The sequence below is a fragment of the Schistocerca cancellata genome, chromosome 9, assembly GCF_023864275.1.
Source record: "Schistocerca cancellata isolate TAMUIC-IGC-003103 chromosome 9, iqSchCanc2.1, whole genome shotgun sequence".
Classification (NCBI taxonomy): Eukaryota; Metazoa; Arthropoda; class Insecta; order Orthoptera; family Acrididae; genus Schistocerca; species Schistocerca cancellata.
In genome coordinates, this window is record NC_064634.1 from 45287956 (window position 1) to 45309656 (window position 21701).

Sequence of the window (21701 nt, forward strand, 5' to 3'; positions counted from 1 at the left end):
ATTGTAGTAAGGACAAGTTAAGACAGAGTTACTTCAGAGACTGCAAGCTGTATGGAGCTGCGCCGGCCGCCGCCCCCTGAGGAACACCGACAAGGTAATGAACGCACGCGATGCCGCATTTTTGAGCGCATAAGGCTTCACTCAGAACTGCAGAAGTCTCATCTGTTACATCCCGTTTTTATGTAATACTAGTGTCGATCGTCAATTGAAGATCACGGTATTTGCCTTTGCTACGTAAGTTAAAATCTGAAACGCGATGATTTTTCTGTTATATAATTATTGAGAAGCCACATCAGCCACTGTAATTTACGACAAGTTATATAAGCAATTAAAGATAATTGAGGGTCACTGTAGACCATTTTGATAGTTTTCTCTTTTGTGAAACTTAATTTAAACCTTGATTATAATCAAGGTAGATGTGATATGGCATAGGTCATCCTTCGATCCATTGTAGAACTTGGAAACCCATTCAGGGAATATTCGTTCACATTTTTGTTGAACGCAGTTGGTTTTTATCATCCTGTATTAAAACATTTCCTTTTATCAATAGTGCAATTTATAAACAATGTTTTGTGAGTAGAATAAAATTTCCAATGGTGAACTTAACTGCTTTATCGAAGTTATTTTACCAGCTAACTAAAAATAGGAAAGCCTTGAACCCCTTCCACTAAATTTAGTTAGTATTACGATTTTTTTACAGGGAGTGCAGTGGAGCTGACGCTGAAATCATTAAGTATTTATATCATCGCTAGTCTCACTGAACTCTTCTGAACTCTACATGTCATGTGTGGTCTGGCGTCTCCTTAGCAGCAACAGGTCCCAGGTTCAAACTAGTCAATTCCCTAAAAAAACACGCTCAGAGCGTCGTTGCGCGAAAGTGGTAGGGAGACACGACATAGACCAACAGACACCACGCAGAATGTTAGAACTTGAACAAATGGAGGAGGCACCTGCGATCCGAAAGTATGAAGAATTACCGAACAATAGCTGTTGGTGTTTTAAAATGCAGTAATGGAAAGAAAAATCTCAACACCAAGAAGGAATTGTGTGACATAAACGAAGGTTGGTAGGCATGTTTCTCATTTGAAAGACGACGTCTGTTCAAATTTCGCGCAAGTCTGAAGAGAGTGGCGTTAGTAGAGCCACTATGAGGATGCAAATGAAGTTTATTTAAAATACACGCTATAACGGTGTAAGATGTGTATATTTCTATTGTCTATTGTCAAACCACAATTTATGAAAGATGTTTATATTTTATTAATAGGATTAGGTAGGAATAATTAATATTTGTAATTCTGGAAATAATTGTGGTAGCAGGGAATGTATGCACCAAAGTATTGTTCACGGGAGAGACCGCACATTGATATAATTTTAAAAAGGGCGGGAGAGACCGAGTATGGATACATTTTATGAAAAGAGCGGGTAAGACCACGCATTGATACATTTTGTAATGGTAGCAGGGATTATCTGCAACAGAAAGCATTGTTGGCGGGAGAGACCGCACTTTAGCGTTCGTAGGAAGTCAGTAGTAAGCGAGATGTGAAGCCAGTCAGTAGCAGGTCTGAAGCGAGCGGTGTGCCTGCCAGCCACCAGCTATGATTTACAAGAGATTATAAACGGACGTACAGAGACATCAGCTAACTATTTTCATAAGAAGAACTAATATTATTGAATTACTTTTTTTGAGAAACTCAAGACTACTGAAGGTATGTTTGCGCAGTGCTAGTTGTAAGATTATTGTAAGAAAGTCAGTTCCATTTGAACGTTTGTAAAATCATTTTATCACCAACAGTAAATATTTGAAGAATCGTTTTCAGAATATGATTAATTTTTGCCAGCAATATTGCATTACTGCTTATAATCCATCCCAAAATCCATCAAGGTAAAACTTTGCAAAATTTTATTGTTACCAAGAAAAAGTTTAACTATGAATTACGTAACTTCAGTCAAATTAATTAAAGAATAACGTCAGCTTTGCTATTAAGGAATAACGTCAGCTTTGGTAATAAATACAGCCACTTACTATGACAGCCCACCAGCAGCTAATAGAGTACAGTAAAACAGAGTAAGTATATTCATGTGGCATTTCGATGTAGCAGTCAGATGGCGATCCAGTAACAATAAAAAAGGTAAGGAACAGTTTTGGGTTATTGCAGGTAATCCGGCCGGGGTGGCCGAGCGGTTCTAGGCGCTACAGTTTGGAACCACGCTACCGCTACGGTCGCAGGTTCGAATCCTGCCTCGGGCATGGGTGTGTGTGATGTCCTAGTTAGGTTTAAGTAGTTCTAAGTTCTAGGGGACTGATGACCTCAGAAGTTAAGTCCCATAGTGCTCAGAGCCATTTGAACTATTGCAGGTAACACTCAGGGCCACGACGACGACACGTTCTATGTTTCGTCGAAAGAATCATCAAATCACTTTTAATAAGCAGCATTTAAATTTGTATGCGAAGATTGCACTATCATTGAGAAAGAGAATTAATTTCAAGAAAGATTGCACTCCTGCCACCGTTTTTAATGCAGCATTTTCTGCCATTTTATCTGAGCACCAAGACTATGTAGCCGTTTTTACGGATGGGTCGAAGCAAGGGGATCCGTTGGTTGCTCTGTTGTTTTTCCGGATCGTGTCCTCAAGGTCGGACTGCCTCAGACTTTTACTGTCTTCGATGCAGAATTGTCTGCGATCTTGTGGGCACTGGAGCAGATGAGACATTCTTCCTGTCCTAAATTTCTTGTCTGTTCCGATTCACTAAGTGCCCTTCACTCATTGCAACGTTTGTATCCAGCAGACAAAATAGTCCAGATCATCCAGGATGCCCTCCTCCAACTACAGCGATTGGGTAAGGTGGTGGCTTTCTGCTGGGTTCCAGGGCATGTTGGCATTGCTGGGAATGAAAGGGCAGATCTCGCAGCCAAGGAGGCGTGTCTCGATCCTCAAGTATCTCAGTGTGCTATACCCCTGCACGCACTCACCTCGCTGTTGAGCTCACGAGTCATGCGTCGGTGGGAGGATGAGTGGCTGGAAGTGACTGACAATAAGCTCCGTTTGGTGAAGCCCACAACGCGTGTGTGGTGTACTTCCTTTCCGCCCCGTCGACGGGACGAAGTTCTCCTCACTCGGCTTCGGATAGGCCACAGCCCTATGACGCATGGCTCCCTGCTCCGGCGAGAGGACCCTCCAATGTGTGGTGCTTGTGGCGTCCAGGTCACTGTGCGCCACGTTTTATTGGATTGCGTTTTATTTTCTGACCAGCGGGCCGCGGCTGACTTGCCATCGGACCTGCCATCTCTTTTAGGCAACACTCGGACGAATGTGGTTAAAGTTTTAAAGTTCTGTGCCATGTCAAATCTTTTTACAAAGATTTTAGGGAGAGGATCTTAATTTTCTCTGTGTGTGACACGCGCGCCCATATTTTATGTAAGTGGCCAGCCAATGACAATTTCCTGTGGCATTCTTGTTGCGATGTTTTCCCTTTCCTTACGTTTTACTTTCCTTCTTTTCCTGCTTTCTTTGCGTGTGTGCTTCACTTTTATTGCGTATGTCCCCATTCGTTCCTTCTAATGTGTGTCAGGGCGCTGATGACCTCGACGTTGAGCGCCCATAAGCCCCAACACACACACACACACACACACACACACGCACACACACACACACACACACACACACACACACACACACACACATTAGTTTCAAAGGGAAGATTTCATTTGTTACTACTAACAAGGGAACCTCCCCATCGCACCCCCTTCAGATTTAGTTATAAGTTGGCACAGTGGATAGGCCTTGAAAAACTGAACACAGATCAATCGAGAAAACAGGAAGAAGTTGTGTGGAACTATGAAAAAAATAAGCAAAATATAAAAACTGAGTAGTCCATGTGCAAGATAAGCAACATCAACGATAGCGAAAGGTTAGGGGTGCCGTGGTCCCGTGGTTAGCGTGAGCAGCTCCGGCATGAGAAGTCCTTGGTTCAAGTCTACCCTCGAGTGAAATATTTTCTTTCTTTATTTTCGCAAAGTTATGATCTGTCCGTTCGTTCATTGACGTCTCTCTTCACTGTAGTAAGTTTAGTGTCTGCGTTTTGCGACCGCACAGCAAAACCGTGCGATTAGTAGACGAAAGGACGTGCCTCTCCAATGGGAACCGAAAACATTTGATCGCAAGGTCATAGGTCAACCGATTCCTCCACAGGAAAACACGTCTGATATATTCTATACGACACTGGTGACAGCATGTGCGTCACATGACAGGAATATTTTGTCGACCCACCTAACTTGTACATTTGGCGAATGGGTAAAAAGATTCTTATACCTTGCCCGATTTAGGTTTTCTTGTGGATGTGATAATCACTCCCAAAAAAGTGACGAAAACATAAGAGTTTGTCACATAAACTGCAACAAATAAATGCAACAGTTTCACAGTCGCACAATTTTCCCTGTGCTCTATTAAAACATATGTTTTGTTTCGACGTTTGTTTAGGTGTAGCGTCCCCATACTACGGCGCAGTTACCTCGCATCGGACGGACGGACGGACAGATAATAATTGTCAGAAAATAAAAAATTAAATATTTAACTTGTGGGAAGGCTTGAACCAACGAACTCTCGGTTCGCCGTTACTCACGCTAACCACGGGACCACGTCGCGCCCGAGCTCGCACTGTCCTTGATGTTGCTTATCTTGCACATGGACTACTCAGTTTGTATATTTTGCTCATTTTTTTTCATAGTCGTACACAACTTCTTCCTGTTTTCTCGATTGATCTGTGATCAGTTTTTCAAGGCCTATCCACAGTGCCAACTTATAACTAAATCTGAGGGGGGGTGCGATGGGGAGGTTCCCTTGTAAGCAAGAGATAGAAATCATAAGGGAAGGTTTCATGGGTTATTGTAGAAGGGAAGGTTGCGTAACAAGAGAGATATAGAGGAGACGGGAAAGTTTCAACGGTCGTGATCGTTAGTCGCCTTTGAGACTGGACGTGGTGAGCTGATGTCAGTCAAGAATGCCTTTAAGGCGACAGAGACGCAATGTCAACACCTCACTTTAAACGAGGTCGTGTAATAGGGCTACTAGAGCTGGATGTTCCTTCTGCGATATTGTAGAAAGACTTGATAGGAATATAGCCACTATATGTGACTGCTGGCAGCGGTGGTCACGAGAATGTACGCTTGCAGGAAGACCGGGCTATGGACTGCCACGTGGAACTCACGAGAGGGAAGACCATCGTGTTCGCTGTTTGCTCTGGCACAACGTACACCACCTGCAGCAGCAATGTGAGCGGGAGCGGCAGTTGGCGCCACAACGAACTGCTACAAATCCGTTACTTCAAGGATAGCTTCATGCCAAACGCCCTGTACCGGGCATTCCACTGACCCACTAAAGCAGAGTTACTAAATACAGTTTCCTGTAGTTCCTTCACGAAATAAGACGGAGTAAATATTCCAGAATTCGAAACCAGAACAGCTGTTGGCATGAGTGACATAAAAGTGGATATCTTAGGTGTTGCAAAACAACTCAAATCACTTAAGAATGGTAAGTCTTTCGGTCCAAATGGTATACGAATCAGGTTCCTTTCAGAGTATGCAGACACAATAGCGCATTTCTTGGCAATCATATACATCCGCTTCCTTGACGAAAGGTCTGTCCCTAAAGACTGGAAAGCAGCACAGGCCACACCAATATTCAAGAAAGGAAATAGGAGTAAGCCATTGAATTACAGACCCATATCACTGACCTCAATTTGCAGTAGGACTTTCGAGCATATAGACCCCTACTGTACTCGAACATTATGAATCACCTTGAAGAAAATGAGTTATTGATACATAACCAACACGGATCCAGAAAATATCGTTCTTGTGCAACACAGCTAACTCTTTATTCCCATGAAATAATGAGTGCTGTCGACAAGGGATCTCAGATTGTTTCCATATACCTAGATTTTCAGAAGCATTTTGATACCATTTTTCACAAGCGACTATTAATCAAATTGCGTGCATATGGAGTATCGTCTCAGTTGTGTGACTGGATTCGTGATTTCCTCTCAGAGAGGTCGCAGTACGTAGTGATAGACAGTAAATCATCGAGTTGAACAGAAGTGATATTTGGCGTTCCGCAAGGTAGTGTCATATTCCCTCTGCCGTTCCTGATTTATATAAATGATCCAGGTGAAAATCTGAGCAGCCCCCTTAGACTGTTTGCAGATGACGCTGTAATTTACCGTCTAGTAAAATCAACAGACGATCAGTTACAATTACAAAATGATCTAGAGAGAATTTCTGTATGATGCGAAAAGTGGCAATTGGCACTAAACAAAGATAAGTGCGAGGTCATCCACATGTGTAGTGAAAGAAATCCGATAAATTTTGGGTATACGATAAATCGCACAAATCTCATGGCTGTCAATTCCACTAAATACAATTACAATTACGAGCAACTTAAACTGGAAAGACCACATAGATAATAGTGTGGGGAAGGCGAATCAAAGACTGCGCTTTGTTGGCAGAACACTTAAAAGATGCGACAAACCCACTAAAGAGACAGCCTATATTACATTCGTCCGTCCTCTGCTGTCATATTGCTGCGAGGTGTGGGATCCTCACCAGGTAGGATTGACGGACGACATCGAGAGAGTGCAAGGCAGGGCAGCTCGTTTCGTGTTATCGCGCAACAGGGATGAAAGTATCTCTGATATGGTACGCGAGTTGGGGTGGCAGTCACTGAAACAAAGGCGGTTTTTTTGCGGCGAGATCTTTAACGACACTTCAATCAGCAACTTTCTCTTCCGAACGCGAAAGTAGTTTGTTGACACCCACCTATGTAGGGAAAATCGATCATCATAATAAAATAACAGAAATCAGAGCTCGAACGGAAAGATTTAGGTTTTCATTTTTCCCACGCGCCATTCGAGAGTGGAATGGTAGCGAAGTAGTATGAAAATGATTCGATGAACCTTCTGCCAGGGACTTACGTGTCAGTTGCGGAGTAACCATGTAGATGTAGGTGTAGACCCCAAACCATCGTCATTTGTGACTTCAGTGGTGTCAAGCGAGAGCTCACTGGAGGGCAGAGTGAAGGTCTGCTGTGTTTTCTGATGAAAGCTGGTTCTGGTTGAAACTGATGGCTGTGTGCTACATTGGAGATCAGCTGAGGGCCTGCAATCAACCTGTCTGCGTGCTAGACACACTGAACCTGCAATTGGAGTTATGGTCTGGGATGCGATTTTATATGACAGCGGGAGCACTTTAGTGGTTATCCCACACACCCTGACTGCAGATTCGTACGCTGGTCTGGTGACTCGATCTATTGTGCTGTCTTTCATGAACAATATTACAGAGGCTGTTGCCTGACGGGATAACGCCCACCCACATCCCGCTCTTGTAGCCCAACGTGCTCTGCAGAGTGTCGACGTATTGCCTTGGCCTACTCGATCACCATATCTGTCTCCTAATGAGCACATATGGGACATCGTTGGACGAGAACTCCACCGTTGGCCTACTCGATCGCCATATCTGTCTCCTAATGAGCACATATGGGACATCGTTGGACGAGAACTCCACCGTTGGCCTACTCGATCACCATATCTGTCTCCTAATGAGCACATACGGGACATCGTTGGACGAGAACTCCACCGTTGGCCTACTCGATCACCATATCTGTCTCCTAATGAGCACATACGGGACATCGTTGGACGAGAACTCCACCGTTGGCCTACTCGATCACCATATCTGTCTCCTAATGAGCACATACGGGACATCGTTAGACGAGAACTCCACCGTTGGCCTACTCGATCACCATATCTGTCTCCTAATGAGCACATATGGGGCATCGTTGGACGAGAACTCCACCGTTAGCCTACTCGATCACCATATCTGTCTCCTAATGAGCACATATGGGACATCGTTGGACGAGAACTCCACCGTTGGCCTACTCGATCACCATATCTGTCTCCTAATGAGCACATATGGGACATCGTTGGACGAGAACTCCACCGTTGGCCTACTCGATCACCATATCTGTCTCCTAATGAGCACATATGGGACATCGTTGGACGAGAACTCCACCGTTGGCCTACTCGATCACCATATCTGTCTCCTAATGAGCACATACGGGACATCGTTGGACGAGAACTCCACCGTTGGCCTACTCGATCACCATATCTGTCTCCTAATGAGCACATACGGGACATCGTTGGACGAGAACTCCACCGTTGGCCTACTCGATCACCATATCTGTCTCCTAATGAGCACATACGGGACATCGTTGGACGAGAACTCCACCGTTGGCCTACTCGATCACCATATCTGTCTCCTAATGAGCACATATGGGACATCGTTGGACGAGAACTCCACCGTTGGCCTACTCGATCGCCATATCTGTCTCCTAATGAGCACATATGGGACATCGTTGGACGAGAACTCCACCGTTGGCCTACTCGATCACCATATCTGTCTCCTAATGAGCACATACGGGACATCGTTAGACGAGAACTCCACCGTTGGCCTACTCGATCACCATATCTGTCTCCTAATGAGCACATATGGGGCATCGTTGGACGAGAACTCCACCGTTAGCCTACTCGATCACCATATCTGTCTCCTAATGAGCACATATGGGACATCGTTGGACGAGAACTCCACCGTTGGCCTACTCGATCACCATATCTGTCTCCTAATGAGCACATATGGGACATCGTTGGACGAGAACTCCACCGTTGGCCTACTCGATCACCATATCTGTCTCCTAATGAGCACATATGGGACATCGTTGGACGAGAACTCCACCGTTGGCCTACTCGATCACCATATCTGTCTCCTAATGAGCACATACGGGACATCGTTGGACGAGAACTCCACCGTTGGCCTACTCGATCACCATATCTGTCTCCTAATGAGCACATACGGGACATCGTTGGACGAGAACTCCACCGTTGGCCTACTCGATCACCATATCTGTCTCCTAATGAGCACATATGGGACATCGTTGGACGAGAACTCCACCGTTGGCCTACCCGATCACCATATCTGTCTCCTAATGAGCACATATGGGACATCGTTGGACGAGAACTCCACCGTTGGCCTACTCGATCACCACATCTGTCTCCTAATGAGCACATATGGGACATCGTTGGACGAGAACTCCACCGTTGGCCTACTCGATCACCATATCTGTCTCCTAATGAGCACATATGGGACATCGTTGGACGAGAACTCCACCGTTGGCCTACTCGATCACCATATCTGTCTCCTAATGAGCACATACGGGACATCGTTGGACGAGAACTCCACCGTTGGCCTACTCGATCACCATATCTGTCTCCTAATGAGCACATATGGGACATCGTTGGACGAGAACTCCACCGTTGGCCTACTCGATCGCCATATCTGTCTCCTAATGAGCACATATGGGACATCGTTGGACGAGAACTCCACCGTTGGCCTACTCGATCACCACATCTGTCTCCTAATGAGCACATATGGGACATCGTTGGACGAGAACTCCACCGTTGGCCTACCCGATCACCATATCTGTCTCCTAATGAGCACATATGGGACATCGTTGGACGAGAACTCCACCGTTGGCCTACTCGATCACCACATCTGTCTCCTAATGAGCACATATGGGACATCGTTGGACGAGAACTCCACCGTTGGCCTACTCGATCGCCATATCTGTCTCCTAATGAGCACATATGGGACATCGTTGGACGAGAACTCCACCGTTGGCCTACTCGATCACCACATCTGTCTCCTAATGAGCACATACGGGACATCGTTGGACGAGAACTCCACCGTTGGCCTACTCGATCACCATATCTGTCTCCTAATGAGCACATATGGGACATCGTTGGACGAGAACTCCACCGTTGGCCTACCCGATCACCATATCTGTCTCCTAATGAGCACATATGGGACATCGTTGGACGAGAACTCCACCGTTGGCCTACTCGATCACCACATCTGTCTCCTAATGAGCACATATGGGACATCGTTGGACGAGAACTCCACCGTTGGCCTACTCGATCGCCATATCTGTCTCCTAATGAGCACATATGGGACATCGTTGGACGAGAACTCCACCGTTGGCCTACTCGATCACCACATCTGTCTCCTAATGAGCACATACGGGACATCGTTGGACGAGAACTCCACCGTTGGCCTACTCGATCACCATATCTGTCTCCTAATGAGCACATATGGGACATCGTTGGACGAGAACTCCACCGTTGGCCTACTCGATCACCATATCTGTCTCCTAATGAGCACATACGGGACATCGTTGGACGAGAACTCCACCGTTGGCCTACTCGATCACCACATCTGTCTCCTAATGAGCACATATGGGACATCGTTGGACGAGAACTCCACCGTTGGCCTACCCGATCACCATATCTGTCTCCTAATGAGCACATATGGGACATCGTTGGACGAGAACTCCACCGTCATCTGCAATGAGCATTAACCGTCCCTGCTCTACCGACCAAGTGCAACAGGCATGGAACTCCATCCCACAAACTGACATCCGGCGATTGTGTAACACAATGCATCGTCGTTGGCATGCTTGCATTCAATATTCTGGTGGTTATACTGGTTAATAATGTACCATCATTTCACGTCTACAATGGCTTATCTCGCTCTTACATTAACCTGTGATCTTGCAATGTTAATCAGTAAAATATGTTATCTAGACAAATGTGTCCCCGAAATTTCGTTACTCTACATCCATTTTTTTTTTTGGTGTTGCCATTTTTTTCGTCTGTATAGGCTAGAAACAGTACTGACCGCAATAAATGTCTATTCGTAACGGTAAATGGTTTCGGTGACAATGTGACTATCTACATACCATAATGGCAGGTGGTAGCGGCGAACGGAGCAGATGTCAGCGCTCCACGAAGGTTAACAGAACGAAACCGTTCACCATTACAAATAAATATTCAGTTGCTGTCAATACTGCTTTTAATCTATTTTAAAGTAGTTTACTTGGACCATTGATTTTCTCTATAAGAAATGGTCCTAAAATAACTTATTACCTATGTGCTACGCACTGCTGGGACGCAAGGGAAATTATTACCAAGGAATTAGATTATTCGAGGCGTGACTCCCATATAATAAGTTTAGCGTCAGTGTCTGGCATGCACCGAAGTGTGGCTAAGTGGACGTACCTGATCGGAATTTGTGAATGAAGCTCAACCCGCTCATTATTTCCTGTCATTGTATTATTTATGTTGTTGTTGTGGTCTTCAGTCCTGAGACTGGTTTGATGCAGCTCTCCACGCTACTCTATCCTGTGCAAGCGTCTTCATCTCCCAGTACCTATTGCAGCCTACATCCCTCTGAATCTGCTTAGTGTATTCATCTCTTGGTCTCCATCTACGATTTTTACCCTCCACGCTGCCCTCCAATACTAAATTGGTGATCCCTTGATGCCTCAGAACATGTCCTACCAACCGATCCCTTCTTCTAGACAAGTTGTGCCACAAATTTCTCTTCTCCCCAATCCTATTCAACACCTCATTAGTTATGTGATCTACCCATCTAATCTTTAGCATTCTTCTGTAGCGCCACATTTCGAAAGCTTCTATTCTCTTCTTGTCCAAACTAATTATCGTCCATGTTTCACTTCCATACATGGCTACACTCCATACAAATACTTTCAGAAACAACTTCCTGACACTTAAATCTATACTCGATGTTAACAAATTTCTCTTCTTCAGAAACGATTTCCTTGCCGTTGCCAGTCTACATTTTATATCCTCTCTACTTCGACCATCATCAGTTATTTTGCTCCCGAAATAGCAAAACTCCTTTACTGCTTTAAGTGTCTTATTTCCTAATCTAATTCCCGCAGCATCACCCGACTGAATTTGACTACATTCCATTATCCTCGTTTTGCTTTTGTTGATGTTCATCTCATATCCTCCTTTCAAGACACTGTCCATTCCTTTCAGCTGCTCTTCCAAGTCCATTGCTGTCTCTGATAGAATTGCAATGTCATCGGCGAACCTTAAAGTTTTTGTTTCCTCGCCATGGATTTTAATACCTACTCCGAATTTTTCTTTTGTTTCCTTTACTGAAACCTGCCTTGCCTCGCGTGTCACTCCAGTTTCTTCAGCTAACTTTTCAACCAGGGAACGGTGGTTGCAAATTTTTGACTGAGCTTCCGTGACGTAGAAGGAAAAAAAATCAACCTTTTTTTTCTTTCTGATGCATGTGGTCTTATTATAATAACTACACTTGTATATGAGAGTTACCTGTGTATAGAGTTGTTATGGACCTGATTAATGGGTCACTTTCGCTACATATTGTTATTTTTGATACACTCACATAATTGTATTACTCAATACACTGAAATGCTTCAAATGTCAAGGAAAATTTGGTTTTTTGTTTGTGACTAACTATGTTGTAGACTAGAGGTTGAAAATACCGCTTCAGTTGTAAATTTCTTTATTTGCACGCGACCGGTTTCGGACTGTTATAAGCCCATCTTCAGGTGTTGAAGCTGTGCTGTGGTCCCCGAGCGCCGCGTGTACCAGGTGTGGTGTGCTGCCTATTAGCGGAGAACAGGGAGAATTTTCAACCTCTGCTCTAATGCTCAGTTGCGGATGCTCTTCCAACAGAATTGTATGTTGTAGAGTAATATTTTCCTTACGTACAAACACAAAAAATGTGCCTAAGAAATTATTACAAAATAAGAATCACACAACTAAAAGTTATGTTAAACATAATTTGGTTTAATTTTAAGAAAAATTTCTGTAATTATCAAAATAATAATAACAGTTATTATTTATATGATTTTTGTACGACTATTTGAAAATCATCTCTAATGTAAATTTTGTAATATATTAATGACATATAACTTTTAACTTCGAATATAACGATCGTATATTAACATAACTATCTATGTGTAGCGAGCTGAGCATCGTTGGTCTCTTTATTCTCACTTTTGGCGCAGGTCATGTTCGTTCTGTAATGGAGTAGGACGTGTTAACACTGCTGTGCTTTGTTATGATCTGTAATGCTGTGCCCGGTATTGTGTTGTGTCTTGTTCTGTTATGTGCAGATTTTGGGTCCTGTAGTATTCCAAGATGGAAACTGTTATGGAAACAATAAATCGTGTAACTGATGAAGACCAATGAGGATCTGCAGTATATTTCTAAAATTTATGCATGAATAATCAATAATCTAGAGTCCTTTTAGTAAAGCTGGAACACATCCTGAATTTGAGCCAGTTTACAGTAATCTCGAGAAGGAAATCTAAGTAAAGTATTTCAATTCAAAGAGTGCTTTTTTAAATCACGTGCATTAATTCGTCTCAAATTCTATTTCGTCGTATGCAGCTCTGAATAATGCTCGCTATTAAAGCCCTGTAGATAAACCAAAACTCATGGTATCTTTCTGTTACATATCGTCAATAGAAGGATAGAGTGAGAGGATGTAACATTTCATTTGCTGGTCGACCCCGTGTGCTCTTCCTGTGGCTTTTGTTTACGAGATGGTAGGTTTCCGCGGGAAGGGTGCATTCTTTAACCTGGAGTTGATGGGCCAGCTTTTCCCTAATCCACCTAAATGGAATGTGGTCTGGGCATAAGAAGCCGGCTAAAGGCCGAGTAATTTCCCTGCCAATGTCAGTGTTTCCCAAAATCTGTTGCAGAAAACATGCAAGAATACCGGAAGGAATTTTAAAGGTCTATCAGTGGCAGCAAGAAATGGTTACTGAAAAGTCTAGAGTCTGATCGACTGGAAGGCATAAATCTATATTAATAATACAACTGCAAAAGCGTCGTATCTTTACATTGAAATTATTTGCAAAAACTGATTATCGGTGATGTAGAGAGCATCACAGAATACATTAAGATTGTTTTTAAAATCTTTGTCTGTCTGTCTGTTTGAACACGCTAACCTCTAAAACTTTCAGACGAATTTTCAAGGGGTTTTCACAGATAACTTGAGTGTTGCTTGTGACAACATATAGGCTTTATTTTTTCAAAATCAAATCACAGAAAAAAGTTTTTGGAGTTTGTTTAGCTTAGTTGTTCGTATATTTACCTCAGTGACACGTTCGTCTCAGAGTAGTACAGCAAAGAACGAATAGATGGCGCTGTTAGTTTAGTAGTACACCAAATAACCTAGCTTTGTAGTGCACCAAAGAACTAACAGATCGCACTTTTTTTTTCCTCAGTGACGGAAGTATTTTTGGAAGTTTACGTCAAAGTCATCATTAAGCACCGCAATCTTATCTTTACGAATACAAACTAATACTGAATTTTCTTGGATAGGGTATATGGATTTACTGATTTCGGTTTGTGTATTGAAAACTTAACGGAATGGCTGTGCTTCTTTCGATGGATTTTTTTTGGCTTCTTGTCTAGGAAAAATGAATTTATTGAGTTTCCTTTGCGGTTTGGTTGCACACAATTTACATTTTGATTTTGTTTTGTTTACACGTACAAATGCCTAGAAAACAGTCGAATGTCATCAATACACTAGAATGGCTAAAGGACTGAGGATCATGTGTACTCAAGAAGCCAATTAAAATAGTGAGGTGAGATTTACTGTGGCTCGAGAACATCAGTTTAACTTGCTCTTTGGAAACTTCACACGAAAGAGGGGCGTGATGTAACTCTGCTCGAGGTTGTCATGCACTACCTTGCTCGGCACTACTTATTGTAAACAAGCTTTCCAACCACAAATGCATCGTGCTACCCGTTTTAAGCCCTGACAGGTAGCTAATGTCACGTGTGAGGGATGTTTAATAAATGATGCAACAAATTTTTTCCTCGTCCAATTTCTGTTGAAAAGTGTGGTGTGCGTACTGTAAGACCTTCAGTACACACACCATCAGACTATTTGACTTGTCGCTTTAACGAAGTGGGCGAGTGTCAGCAATATGTCTCGTGGTCTTATCGTGGCGTGTTTATCTTCTGCCGTTAGGTCAGACGATAGATATGCCACTTGCACGCTTAGAGTAGCAGATTGACAGTGACCAATTTTAAACAGAACTTGATTAATTTTCACACACATTTATTAAAATAATGACAACCATAAAAATTACTTGACTTGGCTCTGGATGCTATTTACAATTGACAATCTGAAGTTCCTTTGGTATTGGTACGTTAATCTTATTCTCAAATCTATCTCTGACACTTGACAAAAGTGTCTATACATTTATCTTCATGGTTATGTACAGGAATATGTTAATCTTATTAGGGGCAGACTGAAATTTGACTATAGACTGGTACAGACAAATGTAGAACTCGTACAGACTGGTACAGACGAAGGCAGACTGCTTCAGACTGGTGCAACTATTGCAGACTGGTATAGACTAATGCAGACTGACTAATTGGAGGTCTGTACACTCATTATACTACCTCGCGCGTTCATGTATCACTGCGCGAGTGTGATTCACGAGGAGAAAACGTTCTACGTTAGCAGCAGTCTCATTGGCTGCGTTACATATTAATACGTGGATCAGCGGAAGCAGAATTTGGTCTGTCTCTATGGCAGCGCCATCTCGTAGTGCGGAGATTGTAACCTCCCCCTCACTTATCGACCTTAATGACAGTGAAAAATTAAACCGCGTGTACCTAATGGAAATTTGGGAAAAGCAATCGTCACCGAGGTTAATTTGTCGGTAAAGAGGGAGGAAAGGGTTACATCTAAATGAAAGGAAAAATGCTAATGAAACTGGTGGAAATTAATTTGGAAAAGCGGTAAAGTTAATAAAGAAAGTAAATGTGCGGCCGTTACGTTAACAATCAACTAGCGGTAATTAGATATTTGAGATTTGGGGGAAATTACGGTCGCCAGTCCTAAGGACAATTACTACAGTAACTGAAAAAGAAAGGTTATTACACATATAATTAGCACTAGAAGCGTGGCAACTGAAGGTTGACACGTGCAGTGTGAAAACTGAAAGTTTGTCAGAAGTAATAAATTTCGCTACACTCTGACTTAATTTAGCAAAAGAATTAATAAAACATGAAAATCGAAAGTTAATTTAGTGACTGAAGTTAATAGTGAGCTTTCTTTCTGAAGCACATCGAAATTCAGTAAAATACGGTTAGTCTTGGACTACCTCAACAATCATTTCAAAAGCTACTTGAATCTACGCAATTTAGAAATAAGAGATTTAACTTTGAACTTGAATTAAATGATTCTGAACAATTAACAGTAGTAAAATTTAGTACGTACCAAGCTGAGCTACAGTCACAGGTAAGCTAAAATACGGTAACAAAACTCGCACTCTTAATTTGTGCTTGTGTAATCTGAATATTGTAGCCAGCTATGAATACCTTAACTGAACTTTGAAATTAAAGCAGTGAAATCTAATGATGCTGGCGTTTGAATTTCAACGACACTCGGGTTCATTCCGGAAAAGGAAGGGACCCTGCTTGGTAATGCAATTGGGACAATGAGCAACAAACGTTCATGCTAAGTTGCTGTAATTATAGTTACGAAAATGGTACAGTTTGAAAAGCTGAGGTCTGCCATACAGTTCTAAAACTTTACGTGCTTCCAGTCTTCCTTGTTGGTTGACTGAAGGTTTGAAGCCGTCGATCGAGGAGGTGGCGACAGTTACTCATTGTCGGCCGTCGCTGTTGCAGAAGCTGAATGTTGGCGCGCCTTCTTCTCGACAGGGTCATCAGACGAAACGAGCTCTTGATGTGCGCCAGCTAATGCTTCCCGTCCGCGACACCATGTCAGAAACTATCATCGCAAGTCGAGCGCAATTACATGCTGCCAAACCCCGAAAGCGCGGCAACTCGCGGGAGCTTCACACAGCACACCTGCTCCACTCGCTACTCCAGCCAGACTCTCTCTCTGCCCGCGCTCCACGCGACCGAGTTAACTCTACCAAAGATCCTACACACTTTGATTCTTCACACGACCTATCGATGTAATCGTTCGATAGCAGTTTTCCCTAGGCAAGACCCAGCGTAAAAATACAAATAATATTTAGAAACAAACCAATTATACATCGACATAAATATATATATACAAATAGTAAAACAATTACAATATGTAAAGACACAGAAATGTCATATATTCAGGTAACAAAAATAAGGAAAAAATTATAGTACAATAGAAGGAAATGGGAAGATATGCATTTCCGGCGTTACAAGATGGACGAGCACTGCGCCTGCACTGTTGTGCTTAGCGGGACGCGCTCTACTGGGAAAGTTGTGTACGCGCTGTCTATGTGGACCTACGTACACAACAAAAAGAATGCGGAATTTGTCCTGGGACATCATGGAATATTCCCGCTTCAGCTCTTATGGCGGCACCAGATGTAGCCTTCAAAATGGCGTGTGTTGCAGATACTCTTAGGGAGTTACAGAATGTCTACAGAAACCTGACAGTGAACAATAGCACAGTGAGTCGTTGGGCGAGGCGTTTAGCATCATCGCAAGAAGGTCACACAAACATACCTGATCTGCTGCTTGGTGGCCAGCCACACACACCTGTGACCCCTAAAATGTTGGAACATACGGACACTCATTTGAGTTGACTGATGGATGGCAATCAAACACCTCGCTGCCAAACTGTCAATCTCTTTTGGTAGCGCTCACAACACTTCTTTGGGCCGTTTTTCCTCATCCACCCTACAGCCCGGATCTGACACCTTCCGACTTCCGACTTTTTAGCCCCCTGAAGGTTCCTCTCCGCGGGAAGCAGTGCGTGGATGACGGGGAGGTTATTGACGCAACAAGACGTTGGCTCTGACGTCGACCAGTAGAGTGGTACCATTTGGGCAAACAGGCTCTCCCAGTAAAGCAGCGTAAAGCCGCCGCATTGAACGGAGATTGTGTGTCCTCGGATTATGTAGAAAAACAGGGTGTTGTGGCCAAAAATGGGGGAATTATGTGGTTTATTGGCATCCTGAATAAAACCAACCAGCTTTCAGAAGTAAAATTTCTTTCATTACTTATTGAACAGCCCTCGTAACTTCGTTGAGCGGTTTGGAGCTTGCAAAATGGACGAGTCAGACGGCAGCCCACCTCAGGTACAGAAGCGTGGGCTCTCTGGCGCAGGGGTGGTGTTCCCGTAGCCTACTTCAGAAGCCAGAATAAGGTGCTAATTCGTGATCAACTGAGTTATTTCTCGTAGGTCTGAAAGTCGAGAGATTCAACAAGTGCTGGTTTAGTTTTCGGCTCGAACTTTCCAGTGTTTTGGGCGTGTGATACCTTTAAGTGAGGCTTACGTGCCTGGCACGCAGATCCCTTGCATCAGTCAGATCGTGAAGCCAGTAACTAGTCGAACGGCATAAGCGTTCGCAATGTGGGGCAGGAGGGGTACTTCCTCCTTCTTGGTATCTGAGTACAGACTTTTTATTCAATACAGAATTCTTTCGAATTTCTGACAGTCACGATCTCCAACAAACAGCAGAATTAATACTGCCGTCCGCGACGAGGAATACTCCAGCGTTAGGGTTTTTTTAGTTCTTACTCTGTTCATGGAAAATCAAGACGATTCCTGCAGTGAGGCTGCGGTTTCGGCACTGATCTGTAGTCGAGATGGATACGAATAACGCCGGCCGAGGTGGCCGAGCGGTTCTAGGCGCTACAGTCTGGAACCGCGTGACCGCTACGGTCGCAGGTTTGAACCCTGCCTCAGGCATGGATGTGTGTGATGTCCTTAGGTTGGTTAGGTTTAAGTAGTTCTAAGTTCTAGGGGACTGATGACCTCAGAAGTTAAGTCCCATTGCGCTCAGAGCCATTTGAACCATTTTTTTGATACGAATATCTACAGAAGCGTAGTAATATTTTAATCATTTTCTGTTGCTTGCTCCTTCAGGCTTTACACTCATCATGCGCTAGAAGAGGGCGAGAAATAGATGACATTTCCAGGTAAAAATACGTGCTCTGCAGGACTGTGACCTTCTCAGAGTATGTGGGTGCAACACAGCACCACATGCAGCCACTGTGATGTGACGAACTGGATAGACGATGAATATCTTGCTGCAGTCCTAGGCTACTAAAAGTTGATTCTGCCAATCAGTTCGAGAGTGGATCTGGGAGGTTTCTTATATTCATATAGCCTTATATTGGACCTGGGCTATACTTTACCTTACAATCCCCCCAAAAACTGTAGCTATCAAAACACACTGTGTTCAGCTTTATTTATGACAGTCGATAGTAAATAATAGAAATAATGAAAGCGATGCAGTGAATGCATTAACATGAACAGGTGATAAGTTTTATAAGCAAACAGTGTTGTAGAGGATATTAAAACTGTATGAGCCTCTTTTATCCGATGTTTCTCACTTCAAGAGGTATTAATATGGCATAATTGGTGATATCCAGCAGGGTGTTTTATAGTGATTCGAGAATTTCTGTGTAAATTCTAGAACCACTCAGCCTTCTACCGTATCGAACACACGATATTCTGGATATGAGTGTGGGATGGTAGAATCCTACCTACTGCATGTCACATGTTTGTGTGTGCAGTTTAAAAATGTCACAGGAAGAAAGTAGACGCGGCGGTCGGACGACACCGACAAGTAGCTGTCGGGCAATCCATAGGTATTTTAATGAGTGTGTAAGGAAGAACCATGGAGTTTATATGTAGCTCTGTGCTTATTGTGTCATTGACTATTGTTATTAAAACAAGAACAGTTGAATAAATTACTCTTGTAGACTCTTGACAAAACCTTGTTAGAGACAAGACTCATTTTATGATTCATGTTAAGAAAGGTCATGATATCCACGCTAACTTTTTTCAACTGTAACTCAATTTGTTTCCAACGTCCGACTGTACGAGAGACTTACAGGAAGTTACATATTCATGTCTAAAGTGAGATTTTTATTGTGTGTGGAAGTCAAATACATCGTTAGTTGACGAAAAGTAAAGTTTGTATGTCTACTTATTTAATAAGTAGGAAGAGTCTAAAAATTCCTGTATCTAGCGTTATTCGACGGAGAAGAAGTCAAGACCGTTTCCAGCAGCCAGCTATTCAGTAAAGAAGAGTGGCTGAAAATTCCAAGTAAGTCATCTCGTAAAGAAATAGATGGCGGTTTGGGGGAAAAAGCCGATATAACCCAAATCCACACTCACACTAAGTCGTCGGAACGTTAGAGTTTTCGGAGATTCCGATTTTTTCCCTAGTTCTTATTTTCCAGTTTTTGTTTCAATTTAGCATTGTAGAAGTATGAATAATTTTTTTTGTTAATATTTTCCATCTTTATTTCAGAACTCATTGGATGCCTGGATTCAATGACAAATGGATAGAATTGGAGACCAGACCACTGAATCAGACAAATGGGTCAATATTCATATGAATAACGTAGAGAAATGTACTTTGTGTATAACATATGAATAACATAAAGAAATGTACTTTGTGTATAACATTGAAGTATGTTTACTGTATACGTACCAAAGAAATCTACCTTAAAAATACTAAGCAGGTAACTATAAATCTTTTGAGGTACAATACATTTTGTGTACTTTTCGAATTTAGTTATTGGAGTATGATATGTTTCCAAACTCACCTAATCAGTTCCACCAAAATTAGCAACTTTTGAACCATGCCCATCTTGGAAAAATTTCTGTGAACGCCAGTGATGGACGGTAGTGTTTTAGTGAGAGGGGTGGAGTTGACGAGGGTTAGTGCAACCCAATTAAATACACTCACAAGACAAAGAAATGACGTACCACGAAGGTATTATCCGAATAGGACGGAAATATGGAGACTGACGTGCATGTACAGGCAAATAAATGATTACAGTTTCAGAAAAACTGGATAATTTATCCAAGAGAAAACGCTTCGCAAATTGAGCAAGTCAACAAAGCGTTGGTCCACCACTGACTCTTATGCAAGCAGTTATTCGCCTTGGCACTGATTGACAGAGAGCTGATGGATGTCTTTCTGAGGGATATCTTGTCACACTATGTCTAATTGTTACGTCAGATCGTCAAAATCCAGAGCCGCTTGCAGAGCCAAGCCCCTAAGGCTGCAAACGAGAGACCGGCGACCTTGCTGGGCCAAGTACTGTTCAGCAAGCAAAAAGACAAGCAACAGAAACTCTCTTCGTGTGCAGGCGGGCATTATTTTGCTGAATTGTAAGCCCAGGATTGCTTTCCATGAAGGGCAACAGAAGGGGGTGTAGAATATCGTCGACGTACCGCTGAGCTGGTGAGACCCAAAGGGGTCCTCTGGCACTCCAGACCATCACTCCTGGTTTTAGGGCTGTACAGCGGGCAGCAGTAGGGTTGGTATCCCACACCTGTCTGGGGCACCTCCAGACAAGTCCTCGCGTGTCATCGGGCTTCAGTTCGGAGCGAGACTCATCACTGAGAACAATTCTATTCCAGTCAATAAGATTCCAGGCCGAATATGTGTCTGGAGAGCCCTCCGGGCAATGGGGGGATACCAACATGACTGTTGCCCACCATGTGACCCACAACCAGGAGCGATGTTATTGGGTGTCTTTTTTTTTTTTTTTTTTTTTTTTTCTTCATTGCAGGACCCTTTTTGTCGTCATCCGCGGCACTCTTACAGGACAGTGGAACGTCGACGATATTCCACGTTCCGTTTTGTTGGCGTTCAACACAAGTCTTCCTGGGCTTACATTTCAAGAAAATAATGCCCGCCCATACGCGACGAGAGTTTCTACTGCCTATCTTCGTGCCTGTCAAACCTTTGCCCATTGATCCTTGCTGACAATTGTCTTAAACTTAAGCCTATCTTCATCACTTCTAAATTCTGAT